The sequence below is a fragment of the Nycticebus coucang genome, chromosome 2 (genome assembly GCF_027406575.1).
Source record: "Nycticebus coucang isolate mNycCou1 chromosome 2, mNycCou1.pri, whole genome shotgun sequence".
Classification (NCBI taxonomy): Eukaryota; Metazoa; Chordata; class Mammalia; order Primates; family Lorisidae; genus Nycticebus; species Nycticebus coucang.
The window spans coordinates 58,850,651-58,865,590 of record NC_069781.1 but is presented as its reverse complement, the minus strand read 5'-3'; the positions used below and the strand labels follow the sequence as shown (position 1 = coordinate 58,865,590).

Genomic DNA, 14,940 nt, shown 5'->3' with positions numbered 1-14,940 from the left:
TAAAAACTTTCCAATGGCTGCCAAAGCCAACACCCTCCAGAGAGCCTCCTTCCCTTCTTCTCTGACACCACCTGTCTCCGCAGCTACACCTCAAGGGCTTCACCTTGATGGTCCCATTGGAATGCCTGTTACACCAGATATCCACACAGACCTCAGCTATCTCCCTTCCTTCCTTCAAGTCTCTGCTGAAATGTCACCTCTTCCAGAAAGGCTTTCCCTGACCACCTTCTCTAAAACTGCAACCTGCCTGTCCCCTAGAACTCCTGACCTCTCTTTTCTGCTTCATGCTTTTTCATAGCGCTTCTCTTCTTCTAACATCCAATCTCAACTACTTGTTTATTTTCTGGCTCCCTCTTCCAGAATGTGATCTCCACGAGGGCAGGAATTACTGTCTCTTTTGCTCCCTACTGTATCCTCCGGTGCGACCCCACTGAGACCTGGGCCAGGGCAGAAAGAAAAGCACCTGTGTTCCTGGGGGGACACTGGGTCTCACTGGGAATTCTGTCTTTCCATCTCCTTTGTCCCTGGTTCACACTTAGTGGAAAAAACTTTTACAGGCAAGACACTCTCTGTGTAGCACAATCGTTAAAAAATAAAGCAGTAGACAACACCAGAGCCCTCAAATAGAACGTTAGCGGGCCTGGCTGTGTCTCTGTTCTTAGTCAACAAGAGCATTTCGGGCACGCATTGAGGAGCTATAGATTAATGACTAGAGAGGTCATTTGCTTTTATTCCGCAGAGACTCATTCATTTATCTGGGAAGCAGCATATTATGTTTGTAGAATATTTGAGGGAGGAGTGACAAAGCCTAAGTTTGCCAAAACAACACCTGCATGTAACAGGAATGGCAACTGACCAGTAGGTTCCGCAGGGGAGAGACAGAGCACCCAAATCCACCAGCTTGATTTTACTATTTGGCATTTCTTACACAGTTCTCTCTGCCACAGGTTAATTGGAACTGGGACCTAGATAGGGGCCTCTGAAACTCATTATCCTGCATCATGAAGGTAGTTTATGTGAACATTTACCAGAGGTAAGAATGTAATTATAACAGTGTTTTCTTACAGTGATCAATGTCCCCAAACCTTTGAAAGATTCTCAATGTCTGAGGCAGTACATGTGAAGCCACATTTAATGTTCCTTTTGGTGCTGATTGTAGATAGTTAGAAGAAGAATTGATATAACTCAGTGTGAAACCCGGGCTATTCTGTAAGCCCGATCGGGAGAAACATTACCTGAAATGAAATTGCTAATTCAATTGCTAATGCATAAACATATCAGTTTCCTGCAATAGTGATCTTCTCCTTGCCAGCTGTTTTCCCTTTCCATAAATCTTAACTAAAATGGAAAAGGAGGAAAACACTTCAATCCCAAACCATGGAAGTGGAACAGTTTCACTTTCTGTGGCTGTGGTATGCAGGAAGCCCTGAAGGCAAGGCCTGTTTCCATGGCAAGAATAGCTACCACGTCATGGGGTGCGTCACAGCACACCAGGTGACCTCTGACACACGGAGGCACTGAGAGAAATTTCAGGGCATCTTTAATTTGGTATCAAACAGATGTATTAGTGGCTGATCTTAAAACATATTATTGTAAGAACTAATGTGTCCTTATTCTAAGCAGGTGCTGGAAGATGTGGAAGATTTTTGAAGAAAGAGCCAAGGGGAAATTCGACACAAGTCACGGCTTACATCCATTGCTCATTCTTTTTACTTTAGGTGTTGATGGAGTGTGCTATCTTGGAGTGAGATAGATTAAAAAACAAAACAAAACTGAAAGTAGCTCTTTCCAAAAAAGGTGATTGGTTGGATTACACCTGCAGTGCATCTTACAAGGGTATATGTGAAACTTAGTAAATGTAGAATGTAAATGTCTTAATACAATACTTAATACTTAATACAATACAATACTAAGAAAATGCCAGGAAGGCTATGTTAACCAGTGTGATGAAAATGTGTCAAACGGTCTATAAAACCAGTGTATGGTGCCCCATGATCACATTAATGTACACAGCTATGATTTAAAAAAACAAAAAAACAAACAAAAAAAAGGTTTACAGTAAAAAAAAAAAGCACATTAAAACTGCAGGAAAGCTAAGAACTCACTGTGAAAAATTCAGCTTTACAAACCTTCTTCCTAGAATAATGCTGATGTAAAATTCTAGGCAGGGCATTCACCAAAGAGAGGTGAGAGCAAGATTTACTATAAAATTCTTTTAAAGGCGCATTAATGTACACAGCTATGATTTAATAAAAAAAAAAAGAAAAAATTCTTTTAAAGGATAGTAAATTAACTATAAGTGCTTACTGTGTGCCAAATACTACAATAAGTGCTATAATAAAACACTGAAGGTAAAGCCCTCAAAGGCAAGGAGATTAAGAGTTAGTGGGAGAGATGGATGAAGCTGAACAATTATCAAACTGGTAGCGGGAAGTGCAGCCTTCATCATTGCATGCCACAGAAGCACAGGCCAGGAATGACTGGCTCAGCCTGGGTTTCAGGGCAGTGACAAGATGCTGAGTTGTATCGTGAAGGGTGCAGAGGAGTTCACTGTCCTAGAAATGGGAGGGTCCAAAAAAGATGTTGGGTGTGTGGTCTGGCCACATGTAGCCATTATGATCAAGTGACCTGCATTTCACAATCGTGGCTGGCTTCCTGTGTAGAAATTGTCCCCTGAACTTATTTATGGCCAAGAAACACCTTTCTTCCAGTCACACTTCACTAATGTAAACAATGTTTAGTTCATTCCCCCACCTCTTTTCAATCAAGCTTCTGAAGGAGCAATGACCACTATGTTGAGTGATAAAAACCCAGCTGAAGGCAAGCAAAACTGAAATTTTATATAGCCAGGGTAGCTTTCCTCTGCAGAAATGGGGCATTTGGGGGAAACATTTAAGAAAGCTGTTGGTGATGTGATGTGCAGGACACCAGGCTGGGAGCCACCAGTCTTGGGCATACGACCTACTGACACCCTATTGCTGTTCCCACTTTCTGGCTGTTCCTCCTGGGTCCTGTCTTCTTACCTTCGCCCCTTGTGGGGAGTAGCCCTCAGAATTCTATGGTTACAAGCAAAAGAAACTTTCTGCTTCATGTGGAATGAAATGGGGAAAACTCATTGAATTGAAGGAAAATCAGACTTAGGCTTAGAAAGACTAGACATAGGGTCCTTTAGGGGCCCAGGCAGCAGGAACTGGTGGGTAGTCACTTCAGGGTGCCCCTGCCAGGCCAATCAGCTCCAATATTTTTCCATTTTTGTGTCCTTTATTCAAATTTCCAAGGTGTGGAAGGCAGACAGAGACTTGTCCTTGGAGGAGGCAGAGATTGCTTTTCCCAGAAAAGATCACAGAAATCAAGATGCTATGCAGAAGGAAATCCTTTTTCTTCCCCAAGGGGTTTTCCTTCCAGAATCAGGGCAACATCCCTAGAGTAAACTTCTGTTCGGGAGTCCTGATGGTGCCCTGCTTGACCACGATGGTCGAAAGCAGTTTCTGTGGTGCTCAAGGAGAAGTTGTGTACTTTCCCCGGAGTCAGCGCACATGGCTGGGCACAGCAGTACTCTTACAGACCCACACCAGCGCTAAGCATGAGGGCCCTAGATCACTAAAGAAGGGGAGACCCTAGACTATTTGACAGGTGGAGGTGACCTGTGAACATTTTTGGGTCTTCAGGTATTGATGTCTGGGATATGGGTCTTTCCCATGAAGCCAAACGGTCAGGAGAGTAGGTATGTCAGAACCCTGGAAATGCCCATCCCAGCAGATGACAAGATGGCAGCATTGCAGAGTTGAAGTCTAACCTAGTTTCTGGGTGGGTTGACAAATTCACTATGTCTTTGGATATGGAACGTATAAAATGGCATGTTGCTTACCTCCCATATGTGTAGTCCTAAAGTTACTTAAATTTTACTAAGTCCCATTATGAGACTTTGTAAGAGTACATGTGGTAGACTTGAAGGTGGGGTCAATAGAAAAGTAAATTCCCTTAGCCCATTTGGGTGGTGCCAGGCATCAGGCAGGGGTCATGACAGAGGTGTTCCAATTTCGTCACACGGTTCACACTCCTCATTCTGAAACAACACTTCCATTGCATTCTAGACTACATTTCTCTGCTTTGTCCCAAGCTTCCAGGTTTTGGATCTTATGCCTCGCTTTCCTGTTGGGGTTTCACATTGCTGTTGCTCCTGACTCACTATTTGCTTTGCAGCTTTGACCTTTGCGTCTCTCCATGAGTCTGACTCGGGTTCCCAACAGTTACTACTTCCAGCCATCTTGATTAGCACCCAAGTTATTAGGATTGCTTTTGGACGCTGCAATTTGTGTGATAAATGCCCCAGCCAAGTACAGTAAGCCCTTGAGAGGACCCAGGCAATGACTAAAGAAAGCCCGTGTTACTTAAAAGTTCATCCAGCCCAGGCAGCTCAGTGGCGAGTCACTCTGCTGCCCCCATAGGTGTCTTCTACTGTTTATGCATAAACACTCTATAGTTTCTAATACTTTTTCTCTTTCCTTTTACCATTTCGTTAAACTTTCAGGCAATATTTTTGTATGCTTTTGAAAAGCTCTGGGAAGGCTGCTTTCAGTGATGGGTGAAATGATTTCTAAAAATAACCTGCAAGTCAATTTTTCAGTTTGTAGAAATCTTGATGAAGAAAGGTGCTATTAAATGTGAAAAATAAAAACTCCCTTGGAGTATATTACTGATACTCTGAGTAAAGAGCCCTAGATTTAGAGCAGGCCAAACCTGAGCGTTATAATCCTGGCTTTATGGATTACTGTCTGGCGGCTTTAGGCAAGTCATATAACTTCTCCAGAACTTCAGTTTCTTCAACTGCAAAATGCGGGACTATCTCCTTCATTGTATTGTGGGAAAAACAACAGGAGAGAACATGTGAAAATGTTGCAGATAGGACCCTGGGTATCCTCTGGTAGATGCATTACCACCTAGAAAGCAAATTTCCTTTGAATGAGTTTTGGTTTTTCCTTCATTTTAAGCATACAAACAAGAATGTGTTCCTGGTGAATAGCTTTCGTTAGGGAATGTGCTAGAAGTGTGTGTGCAGGCATTTTTATCATTTCACTGATTCTGGGTTTCTTATCTATCCCCAGCATACATGTCTTTCTGCAAGCCAGAGGAATGTCTCTTACTTTGCATTTCCCCTGATATCATGCTCAGAGCTCCCAGAATTTAAATTCTTTTGGCCTATTAGTTCAATACACAGTTCATAATGTCAAGCTTAAATTGTTCCTAACATCAGATGTATTAGTTCAGTTTAAATCTTATGTAAATGCAAGACTTTAAATTCTAGGAAACAAATTAATGTACATTTATCAAAACCATAAATTTACAATGAAAGTCCCTTTTTTGAGAGAAAGAATGAAAATGCTGCATTAATCCCAGCCGTTTTCCTAGCTGTTATTTCTGTCACCTCATTACATTTTCAATACAATCTTATTCAACGAGCATCCCTGCTGTTTTGTGGATGAGGTCAGTGAGGCTGAGTGAAGTTCATTAAGTGGGCTAAGTCACAAATGGCAGAGTTTTCCTGGTTCCTTTGTTGGGGCCCTTCTCTGAAGAAGGAAGTACAGTGACTACACCAGGACTCCCAACGGGGGGGAAAAGAGCAACAGAATCAGCCATTTATCCTACAGTTTGCTAAGTTCTGAGTGATTCTCAAAAGGTCACATTCTTAGTTTACTCAATTCAGTCTCAATAACAGTGGTACAGCTCTGATGATTTAATATTCTCATTAACAACAGGAGCTAGTAAAAGAGGTGGACATGTTAAGGAATTATTGGGCACTTATTCTCCACATACCTGATTGATGCTCTGAATAGTCACTCTACTACAGAGTAGGGGTGTGATATATGACATCATGTTTATTACAGTTTTCAGGGAGTAATCACCATAGGCAAATAAAAGCAAGTAATTTTTCTTTTCTTTCTTTTTTTTTTTTTGCGACAGAGTCTCACTATATTGCCCTCGGTAGAGTGCCGTGGTGTCACAGTTCACAGGAACCTCCAACTCTTTGGCTTAAGCGATTCTCTTGCCTCATCTTCCCAAGTAACTGGGACTACAGGTGTCCATCACAATGTCCGGCTATTTTTTGGTTGTAGTTGTCATTGTTGTTTGACAGGCGCAGGCTGGATTTGAACCCGCCAGCTCCAGTGTATGTGGCTGGCGCTCTTAGCTGCTGAGCTACATGTGCTGAGCCTGCCCAAGGTGTAATTTCAAACACCAGAAGCCCCACACAAGAAGAAGTTTCATTGAACTTTCGTCCACTGTAAACACTGGGACATTCTCCTTCTTTGAAGGTGTGTAACCAAGAAAATATGGAGGAGCCTCCCTCACAAATGTGGGACACACATATGGGTGAGGGAAACTTCAGGAAGGTCTTTTATCCACCCCGTTCAAAAAGGAAGTTCACAAGCCAGAGGCCGCAGGACAGAATAATGCTTGGTGTGTTTATATGTCAACTCCCTGAGACTCACACTAGTAGGGCTGTCACAGGGCAAGGCCCAGGCTGCCACATCTTCCCTTGGGGAACAAAGATATGTAAACAGAAGAGAAATCTAAGAGAAAGACAACAGGAACCAGTCTTTGGAGAGAATCATGGCTCAAGCTAACCAAAGACCACAGTGAGGGTTGTGTTCGTTTCAATCTCAGTCTCTGATGTAGTATATGGTTTTGCCATATCTGTGTTCCACCTATGCTACTGCTAACCTAGTACTTTTATTTAAGTGGACTCATTTTTATTTTACTTACATAGTTCTTTGTTGATTCTAGGCAATAATTTTTGAGAAATAACAGGTTCAATATACCAGTTATAGACTTTTTCTAGTATATGTTAGAATAAGCACATCATTAGAAACATTTGTCACACCACCCCAAATCTTTTCAAGTGCCATAGCAGTAGTTATCCATTCATTGGGAAACACCCGTAAATAGACCAAGTACTGGATTTCGAGTCAAGAACAACAAGGGTGAGGACAGAGGTTTCTCCCCTTGAGATGCTGATATTGGCCAGGAAGCCTCTGGGTTTCAGTGCTGGTTTCAGGAAAGCCTCCACCTGTCCCCTCTGCTCAGACCACTTCAAAGTCTGCTTTATACTTCAAGGGAAGATTTGTTTACAGGCAAATACTAGAATTAGAAAGATGAATGAAAGAGTCAAATATGAGGCCCTTTGCAAGAGGTTAAGTACAATATTATTACCTCCTGTCTACAGAAAGGTGTAAAGAATGACAAAGGAGCCCACTGCATTAACCCATTTCTAAAAGCAGTGGCTACTGAAAGCCATATGCACGTCATAGATGAATGGTAATTATGTACTCATCATTAAAAGTATAATTTAAAAATTCTTTAAGCCTTAGGAGGAAACCACATTTACCTGAAATAAGTCATCTATCTTTAAAAGCCATGAACTATCTTGCAAAGCCACCTGAATGCTGGCAACAGACTTTCAAAGACATATTTCAATGTTTTTTTTTTTTCCCCATTTGTATTTTATAGACACTAATAATGACTTCACTAGATTTTCTTCTGAGTCATACTAAAAAAAATTGGACTGTAATTTAGATGTTGTTTAAAGATAGACTATAATACTTCAAGACAAAAATGAAGCCACCTTATTAAAGCTCTTCTTTTTTTTCCCTTTAATTCCATATTTTAGCTTCACTGTAGATAAAATATGCCAGCAGTAAAACATAAAACACATACATGTTTTCTTTTTTGATTGCAAGGAAAAGATACCTTAGAGATATTGTGACTGTAGATAAACGTCTTCTCATCCTAAGAATCACTCTGTATCCATCCAATCTGCTTTATCTTTCTTCCTGGCACTTGTCACTATGTGTCACTATCTCATTTGCTGTGCTTCTTGTTGCTTTCCTCCACTGGAATGTGAACTCTAGGAGGACAAGGACTTTATATTCTTTTGCGGTCTTCCTAGCACCTAGAAAAATGCCCAGTACATAGAACGTGCTCAATAAAACTTTGTTGGATGAATGATGGTTGATTAATGACCAAAGGTTTATAATTAGCAAATCCTTTTTTTTTCAAGCTCGACCCACCAGTTATTAGGTCTGAGAAATATATATTTGTTAGCCATTTGACCTTAGAACCACATAACCTCTAACACTTTGTGTTTCTGTCTGTAAAGTAGGGACAACATTAACTCATAGGACATTTTGAGAATAAAATAAAGTAACATCCATGAAAGTGTTAGCCTCTCTATATAACCAACAGGCATTTGTCCATCAGTCTATCTATGAGGTTGGACAATTAAGTTCATGAACTCATCCTAGAAAAAGTGCTACATACCTCATTGCTGAATATCACTATGGTTACCAGATGGCCAAGGGGAGGATTTCCAAGGGGATCAAAGTGATATTCAACAATGAGGTATGTAGCACTTTTTCTAGGATGAGTTCATGAACTTAATTGTCTGATCTCCTACTTATGAATAAATCTGGCTTATAGTAGGTGCACCATGAACGCTTACTCATTCATTGACTTTTAATTTCAATTTTGCTATGAAGTGCAATTATTTCTTGTGTAGTTGTTGATGGCCCTGTGTAAAGTCAAAGACAAGAAATCAATAGATGACCATAGGTGAAAGCATTGCCTTTATATACCTCAACTCTTGCCTCTTTTATATCTGCAATATAAAGAGGTTTAATAACACAGTGTTTTCCTCAGCCAAGTACATTTAGAGGACAGAAATAAGAACAGGACATTGACAAGAATGATAAGCACTAAAGTCATCTTTTATGTCCCTGCAAAAAGGGCAGTTTTGTTTTTAAGATGCTTCTCACGTAGAGAAGATGTTAGGGAAAGGAGGAATTTGATTTTTAGAAAGGTGATTTCCAAGGTACTCTTCCTTCCTTTCTTTCTTCTTTCATTCCCCCTTTTCTTCCTCCTTTCTTTTTTTGCCTTAACTAGAATTAAGTTAAATTTTTGGTTGTTTTCCTCATGTAAGATACACAGTTAGAAAATTAGGTAGGTTGAGGGGAGGAAAAAATGGTCAAGATGAATGTATGTTAAATACCCTACAAATTAGAATTTTCAAATCCTCACCATTAAGGCAAAATAAATTGGTTGAACTATAGCAGAGTCACTCATTAAAACATGGTTAGCCAGGATTCTCTAAAAAAGGAAAAATTCCTGCATTATTGAACCATTCATTCTATATAAACATTTTTTTAAACCATTAGGAAAATAATGACTTATTTGCACAGAAAAATGATACATGATGAAATCTCCGCTGACGGGTTTTAGGTATTTCTATAGAATATTATCTTAGCAATTGGCTCAATCACTTGCCACTCAGTTTAAATACAACAAGAAGTATTTTGTATGAAGAAAGGTCTGTCAATATTTTTACAGGTCACACTTACATAAGTATTTGTTCTCCCCATAAATGGAGAATTTTCCTTCTGTTTCAACATTTTTTTTTTTTTTTGAAAGAAGTGATTTGTTATGGGAGGAGGGTTCTGGAAACAAACCATTTTTTCTAATATTTATTCTATTAAGGATTTATAATTTCTTGTATTCTCTTATTTCTCTTCAAAGAAATTTATCATTTCTTTGATTCTCTGATAAAGAGAAAGCTACAGGGACACTAATAAGCTAAACACTTTCTGAAAGGAGGTGAAAAAATCAAGAACTGCAATTAAATGGGTATGTGGAGTATATATCAAGGTTAGAAACACATACACTGAGAAACATGTTAAATGACATGTATTTTAAAATACTGCTTTTAGGAATTTATCATAAAGAATTCAGGTATGCACAAATACATACTATAAAAGGATAACCATGCCAATATTGGTTACAGAGGTTAAAAAAAACTTACAAATCCTTGTTTCCCACTCCCTTCAGGCAGGTGAGACTACCCTCTGGCAACAGGAGGCTGAGTGTCCAAGAAATTCTACCTGGGAGGCTTTGGACTCAAGGATGCCAAATACAGCCCAGGGCAGGCACTGAGTACAGAGTCAATGTGGGGGGACTGAGCAAAAGGGTGCACAGGGCCTGCGTTAGGGTGATTGCCCTGCTCTCCCTCCCCCAAGGGCAGGAGGATGGGGGCCCTGTCTGCAGACAGTGAATGACCCTAAAGTAAAGGCCTCTGGAGACTTAAGTTTAGGGGAAATAAAAATTCTGAAAATGGCACGTTAGGCCTGGGATTCGAGAGGCTGGGGCCCCACCTGGCATGCAGAGTGAGCAAAACTCTGTGGAAAATGTTGTCCACTTATGTCTCAGTTGCAATAGCAGCCTGCACCACACAGTGGAGACCTTCCTGGGGTGCAAGGGAGCACCTGGATACCTCTAGCCCTCCCCAGGGCTATGAGGCAGCTGCAGACCTGCCCATGGTTCCCTGGTATCCAGGCTCTTGGAATGTCACCCAGTTTAAGCTGCACTAAGCTTGGATGCCTGTGGGATTCCACATGGGTTCCCTTTATGGAGCAACATCTCTGGGCAACATCTCTAGGCAGCTCCCTACGTTAGGCCCAAGACCTGCGTGGGTTGGGATGTTCTTCTCTAGCCCAGATCAAAGTCTTGTCTTCGAGTGTGAAGCCCCGGAGGCATCTTCCTTACTCTTCCCTCACATCTAGCAGCTTCTCCCAGCTCTTACTCAGTTCTAGGTTGAGCAAATTGCCCTGAACCCTCTTCTTACCTATTTTTTGGTGCTTCCTGTTGCTTCCCTGTTGACTCCCACCATTCTCTCATGGGTGATCTGATAGGTGAGTGTGAGCTAGGAGGTACATGCTCCCTGACTAGTCTATATCACATTGATCCTGTCTCCTTGACGATGTTTTATTTCTTATGTTGCATTTTGAGTTTACCGGTGCTTATTCTGTTATTCTGGCATGTTTTAAATTATATTAAATAAAAACTATTTTTGACATTTTCAGAAAGATAAAAGAAAATACTGCATCCAGTAAAAAGTCATATCTCATTCATGAAGTAGGAATTTAATGCTAAAAATAGAGTAGTTTTAAGGAAAACTAATGTGTAGTAAAGCTATTTCATGCTTTAAAATATGAAATTAGAAAGTTCTGGCTTTCTTTGAAAATATCTGTAATTTAATTTCAAATATATAATTTCAACTTAAACTTAATGGCATCATTTTACAATTGAGTTTTTCTTTTCAAATAACTGAGTTAATATAAGATAATTGGATAATGCATTGGCGTGGAATGTGTTATGGATAGATCCTGATAGGTCATTTGCTATGTCTAGCTATTTTTCTTCTAGGTATTCTCTCTACTGAGTATTGAGATAAATTATTAATTGCTGAAGAGCATAAATGATACTATTTGAAGCATTTAGCAGTTATGATTCTCAATAGCAACTCTAAGAAATTAAAAAAAACAACATTTCTGTCAATACTTTTTAAGATCTCATCAATGAACTAAGTCCCTCAGATAAGTGGCTGCAGCAATATCTTTTGAAATTGTAATAACAACTTCTGCAATTACTTAACAAATAAATTTTTCTTTGGCACTGGTTTCTTTTACTGCAGAAAACTCATTTCGGAATTGGGAAAAGCATAAAAAGTCTGTCATATTTAATTCCATAAATAAGTGATTCAAGAAAACTTAATGAGTTCTATAACCCAACATTTTAGCTTTCTTACACTAGCTTAGCTAAAATTATCATTTTAACTGTCATTTTAGAAATATTGTATTATTATACCAAGTAGTGAAACATTTAATACACATTCAGCAAGTTAAAGTAAATATGTTCATTATTTTTTATAAAATGCTAAATATACTTTTTGGGAGCACATGTTTAGCAGATTAAAATAAGCATATTCCTCTATTTATGAAAAACATCCTCAAAGAAGACTTTCATACTTTCCCCTTTTCATTGGTTTAATAAGTACTCATTTAAATTAGTTTTGGAAACTAAAATAATATCTTCACAATTTTTAATATGGTTACAAAGTTCATCTAAAAATAATTTTTTTATTAAATCATAGCTGTGTACATTAACGCAATCATGGGGTGCAATGTGGTAGTTTTATATACAATTTGAAGTATTTTCATCAGGGAGGGTAAAAATAATTTCTTTCTTTTTTTTGAGACAGAGTTTCGCTATGTCACCCTTGGTAGAGTGCCATGGCATCACTGCTCACAGCAGCCTTAAACTCTTGGGCTTAAGTGATTCTTTTGCCTCAGCCTCCCAAGTAGCTGGGACTACAGGCATCTGTCACAACGCCTGGCTATTTTTTTTTTTTTTTTTGTAGTTGTCATTGTTGTTTAGCAGGCCCAGGCCGGTTCGAACCCGCCAGCCCCGGTGTATGTGGCCAGTGCCCTAACCATTGAGCGACAAGCCCTGAGCCTAAAAAAATATTTCTAATGTAATCATTCCTTTACATATGGTGTGCTCCCTCTAAAAGTGAAACTTTATCCTTCTAACATATATTGAGGTAAATATATTTTAACATATGTTAATATCATGGCCAGTAACAAAACAAAGCAAAACAAAAATAAACATATTTTAATATAGAAAATTTTTAAAATTAAATTTCCCTGGCTATTTATTACAATTTATTTTATTTTAAGAATTTGTTTATTCTAGCAAGTATTTATAAAATAAAGATGCTAATACAGGTTTAAGTATCTCCCATCTGAAAAGCTAAAATCCAAAATGCTCCAAAACAAACTTTCTGAGTGCCAACATGATGCAAAAGTGGAAAATTCCACACCTGACCTCAGGTGACAAGTCACAGTCAAAATAGTCAAAACTGCTTCGTGCCCCAAATTATTTAAAATATTGCATAAAATTATCTTCAGTCTATGTGTATAAGGTAAATATGAAACATAAATGAATTTCATGTTTAGACTTGGGTCCCATGCCAAAGATACCTCATCATGTATATGCAAATATTCAAAATCTGAAAAAAAATCTGAAATATGAAACATTTCTGGTCCCGAGCATTTTGGATAAGGGATACTCAAACAGCACAGCTGTTTTTACAAAAATAAAAATGGTAACCAAGAAGATGACCCCTAAAATTATATCTGTAAGGCCTCCTTCAGCTCTACTATTTCATTTTTTCATCCCTTCATCATTAATGACTTCATTCATTCATTCACTTGTTCATTCGTTGTAAGAGTTCCTATGTGCCATGCACTGTATTGGACTCTGAGGATAGAAAGAGAAATGAAACAAAATGTGTTTCAGCCATAGTCCATTAGCATGAAATATGGAAGGGACTACAAACTCAAATCTCTAATACACATGGAATTCTCCATTCTCTGTGTTGGAAAAGGAAAGGAATCCTGCTTCGGAGACATTTATCCACCCATAGAGACCTTTTGTAGGGAAGGTATGCCGTGGCTCTGTCACTTTGCTCACAGACTTTGGCACATCATACTTTCATTCATTTATAGTTGAAGAAGACATGGAGACACAGAGACGCGACCTAACTTGTTGAAAGTCACAGAGCAGGTGAGAAAGCCGAAATCAGAACATATGGTCTATTGGAATTTGTTCAACAAATACAGTGAGAACCTGCCAAGTGTCCAGCTCAGAGCCAGGAATGAGGACTAGAAAGATGGATAAGACCTGGTCCCTGCCCAGAGGGACGTACAGTTTGGTTCTGTCAGTGGCTTGAGTTGGGAGTTGTGGGAATTATTGTAACATTTGATGCCTGCTTCTGGGTCTCTGAGGACTGTGGGAGCAGAGAAACAAACCTGGGACGGCACGGGAACCAGAACACCTGGTAAAGTAAACACGGGGAAACAAGCTCAGCTTGGTTGTGATCGATCTGCAAACTGCAAATCAAAGAAGAGTTTGTTTTCACCTATCAATCTTGCAATGTTTTAAAATGACAACACTCAAAATGGAGAAATCAGCACTGTCATCCACTGCTGCTGGAAATATAAATGTTATATTTAGATACCAGAATTGCAGCATCATGTGTAACAGCTTACAACCAGGAAGCTGGTCAATAGCAAGTGAATAAAGTTTCATTGCATTAAGGTTACTTTTATATAATAGTATGGTGTATGGGGCAGTTTCTCAAGATCACCTAATGACCTGGGAAAACATTCTTCATCTAAAGTTAATTAGAATCTCTTCTCAGACTTTTGGCTAAGATCAAGTGTAGTATCTGTTCTTATCAGTTTAGTGTTAATTAGAAAGATGGGCATATTAAACTACACGAAGCATGCTCCTACTTTTCTAAAAATAGAATATGCATACAAGCAAATGTGTTGAATTAATACCTGTGATTATTTATGAGTGCTGATATTGTAGGTGATTTTTATTTTCTTCCTTTCTACATTCTCCAAATTTTCTGCAAGGAGCTTCCGTTAATTTAATAATTGAGACAAAAACAAATCTTAGTTAATTATTTTCTGATCAGAATGATTCTCTGAAATGAACTGCCTGTACTGACTGGTTTCAGGCCATCGGTGACTCAGCCCCTTCTGGTCTGAACTGGCGAAGTCCCCAGACCTGAGCTCCATGACCCAGGCTGGTTTCACTGCTGACTGGCAGGGTCTTTTTGAGCCAAAACAGTTACGAGCCTTTGTAATTGTATCTATAAAGGGTGCAAATGATATCTGCCTCACAAATGAAGTTTAAAGAGAGCATAAGAAAAATGCTTTGAAAAGCACTATAAAATGCAAGTTATGTCTTAGACGAGAGATGGATAAGATAGGGTCTGGACTCAAATCCCAAGTGATCAGCTTCTTTGTTTCATGACATCAGTCAAATGACAGAACCTCTTTGAACCTTCTCATAATTTGTCAACTGGAGATATTACTGCCTCCTTCAGAAGGTTGATATGAACTAAACACTTTCTGCAGTGCACAGTAAATGTTAGTTTCCTTCCTTTGTTAGGCTCTGTCTTCCCCAACCCCAGCCTTACTCTGAAACAAACAAAAAAGCCTTCAATATCAACAAATCTCTGTTCTAATTTTCAAGCGTGTT

At 39.2% G+C, this 14,940-nt stretch overlaps 1 protein-coding gene and 1 pseudogene across 4 annotated transcripts in view; one reads left to right on the top strand and one right to left on the bottom strand.

Moving 5' to 3' along the window:
- The window catches only part of SLC24A2 (solute carrier family 24 member 2), a 282,668-nt gene that overhangs the window by 182,682 nt on the left and 85,046 nt on the right, over positions 1-14,940 (bottom strand). The window lies entirely within an intron of this gene.
- LOC128579905 (uncharacterized) lies at positions 14,078-14,188 on the top strand (annotated as a pseudogene).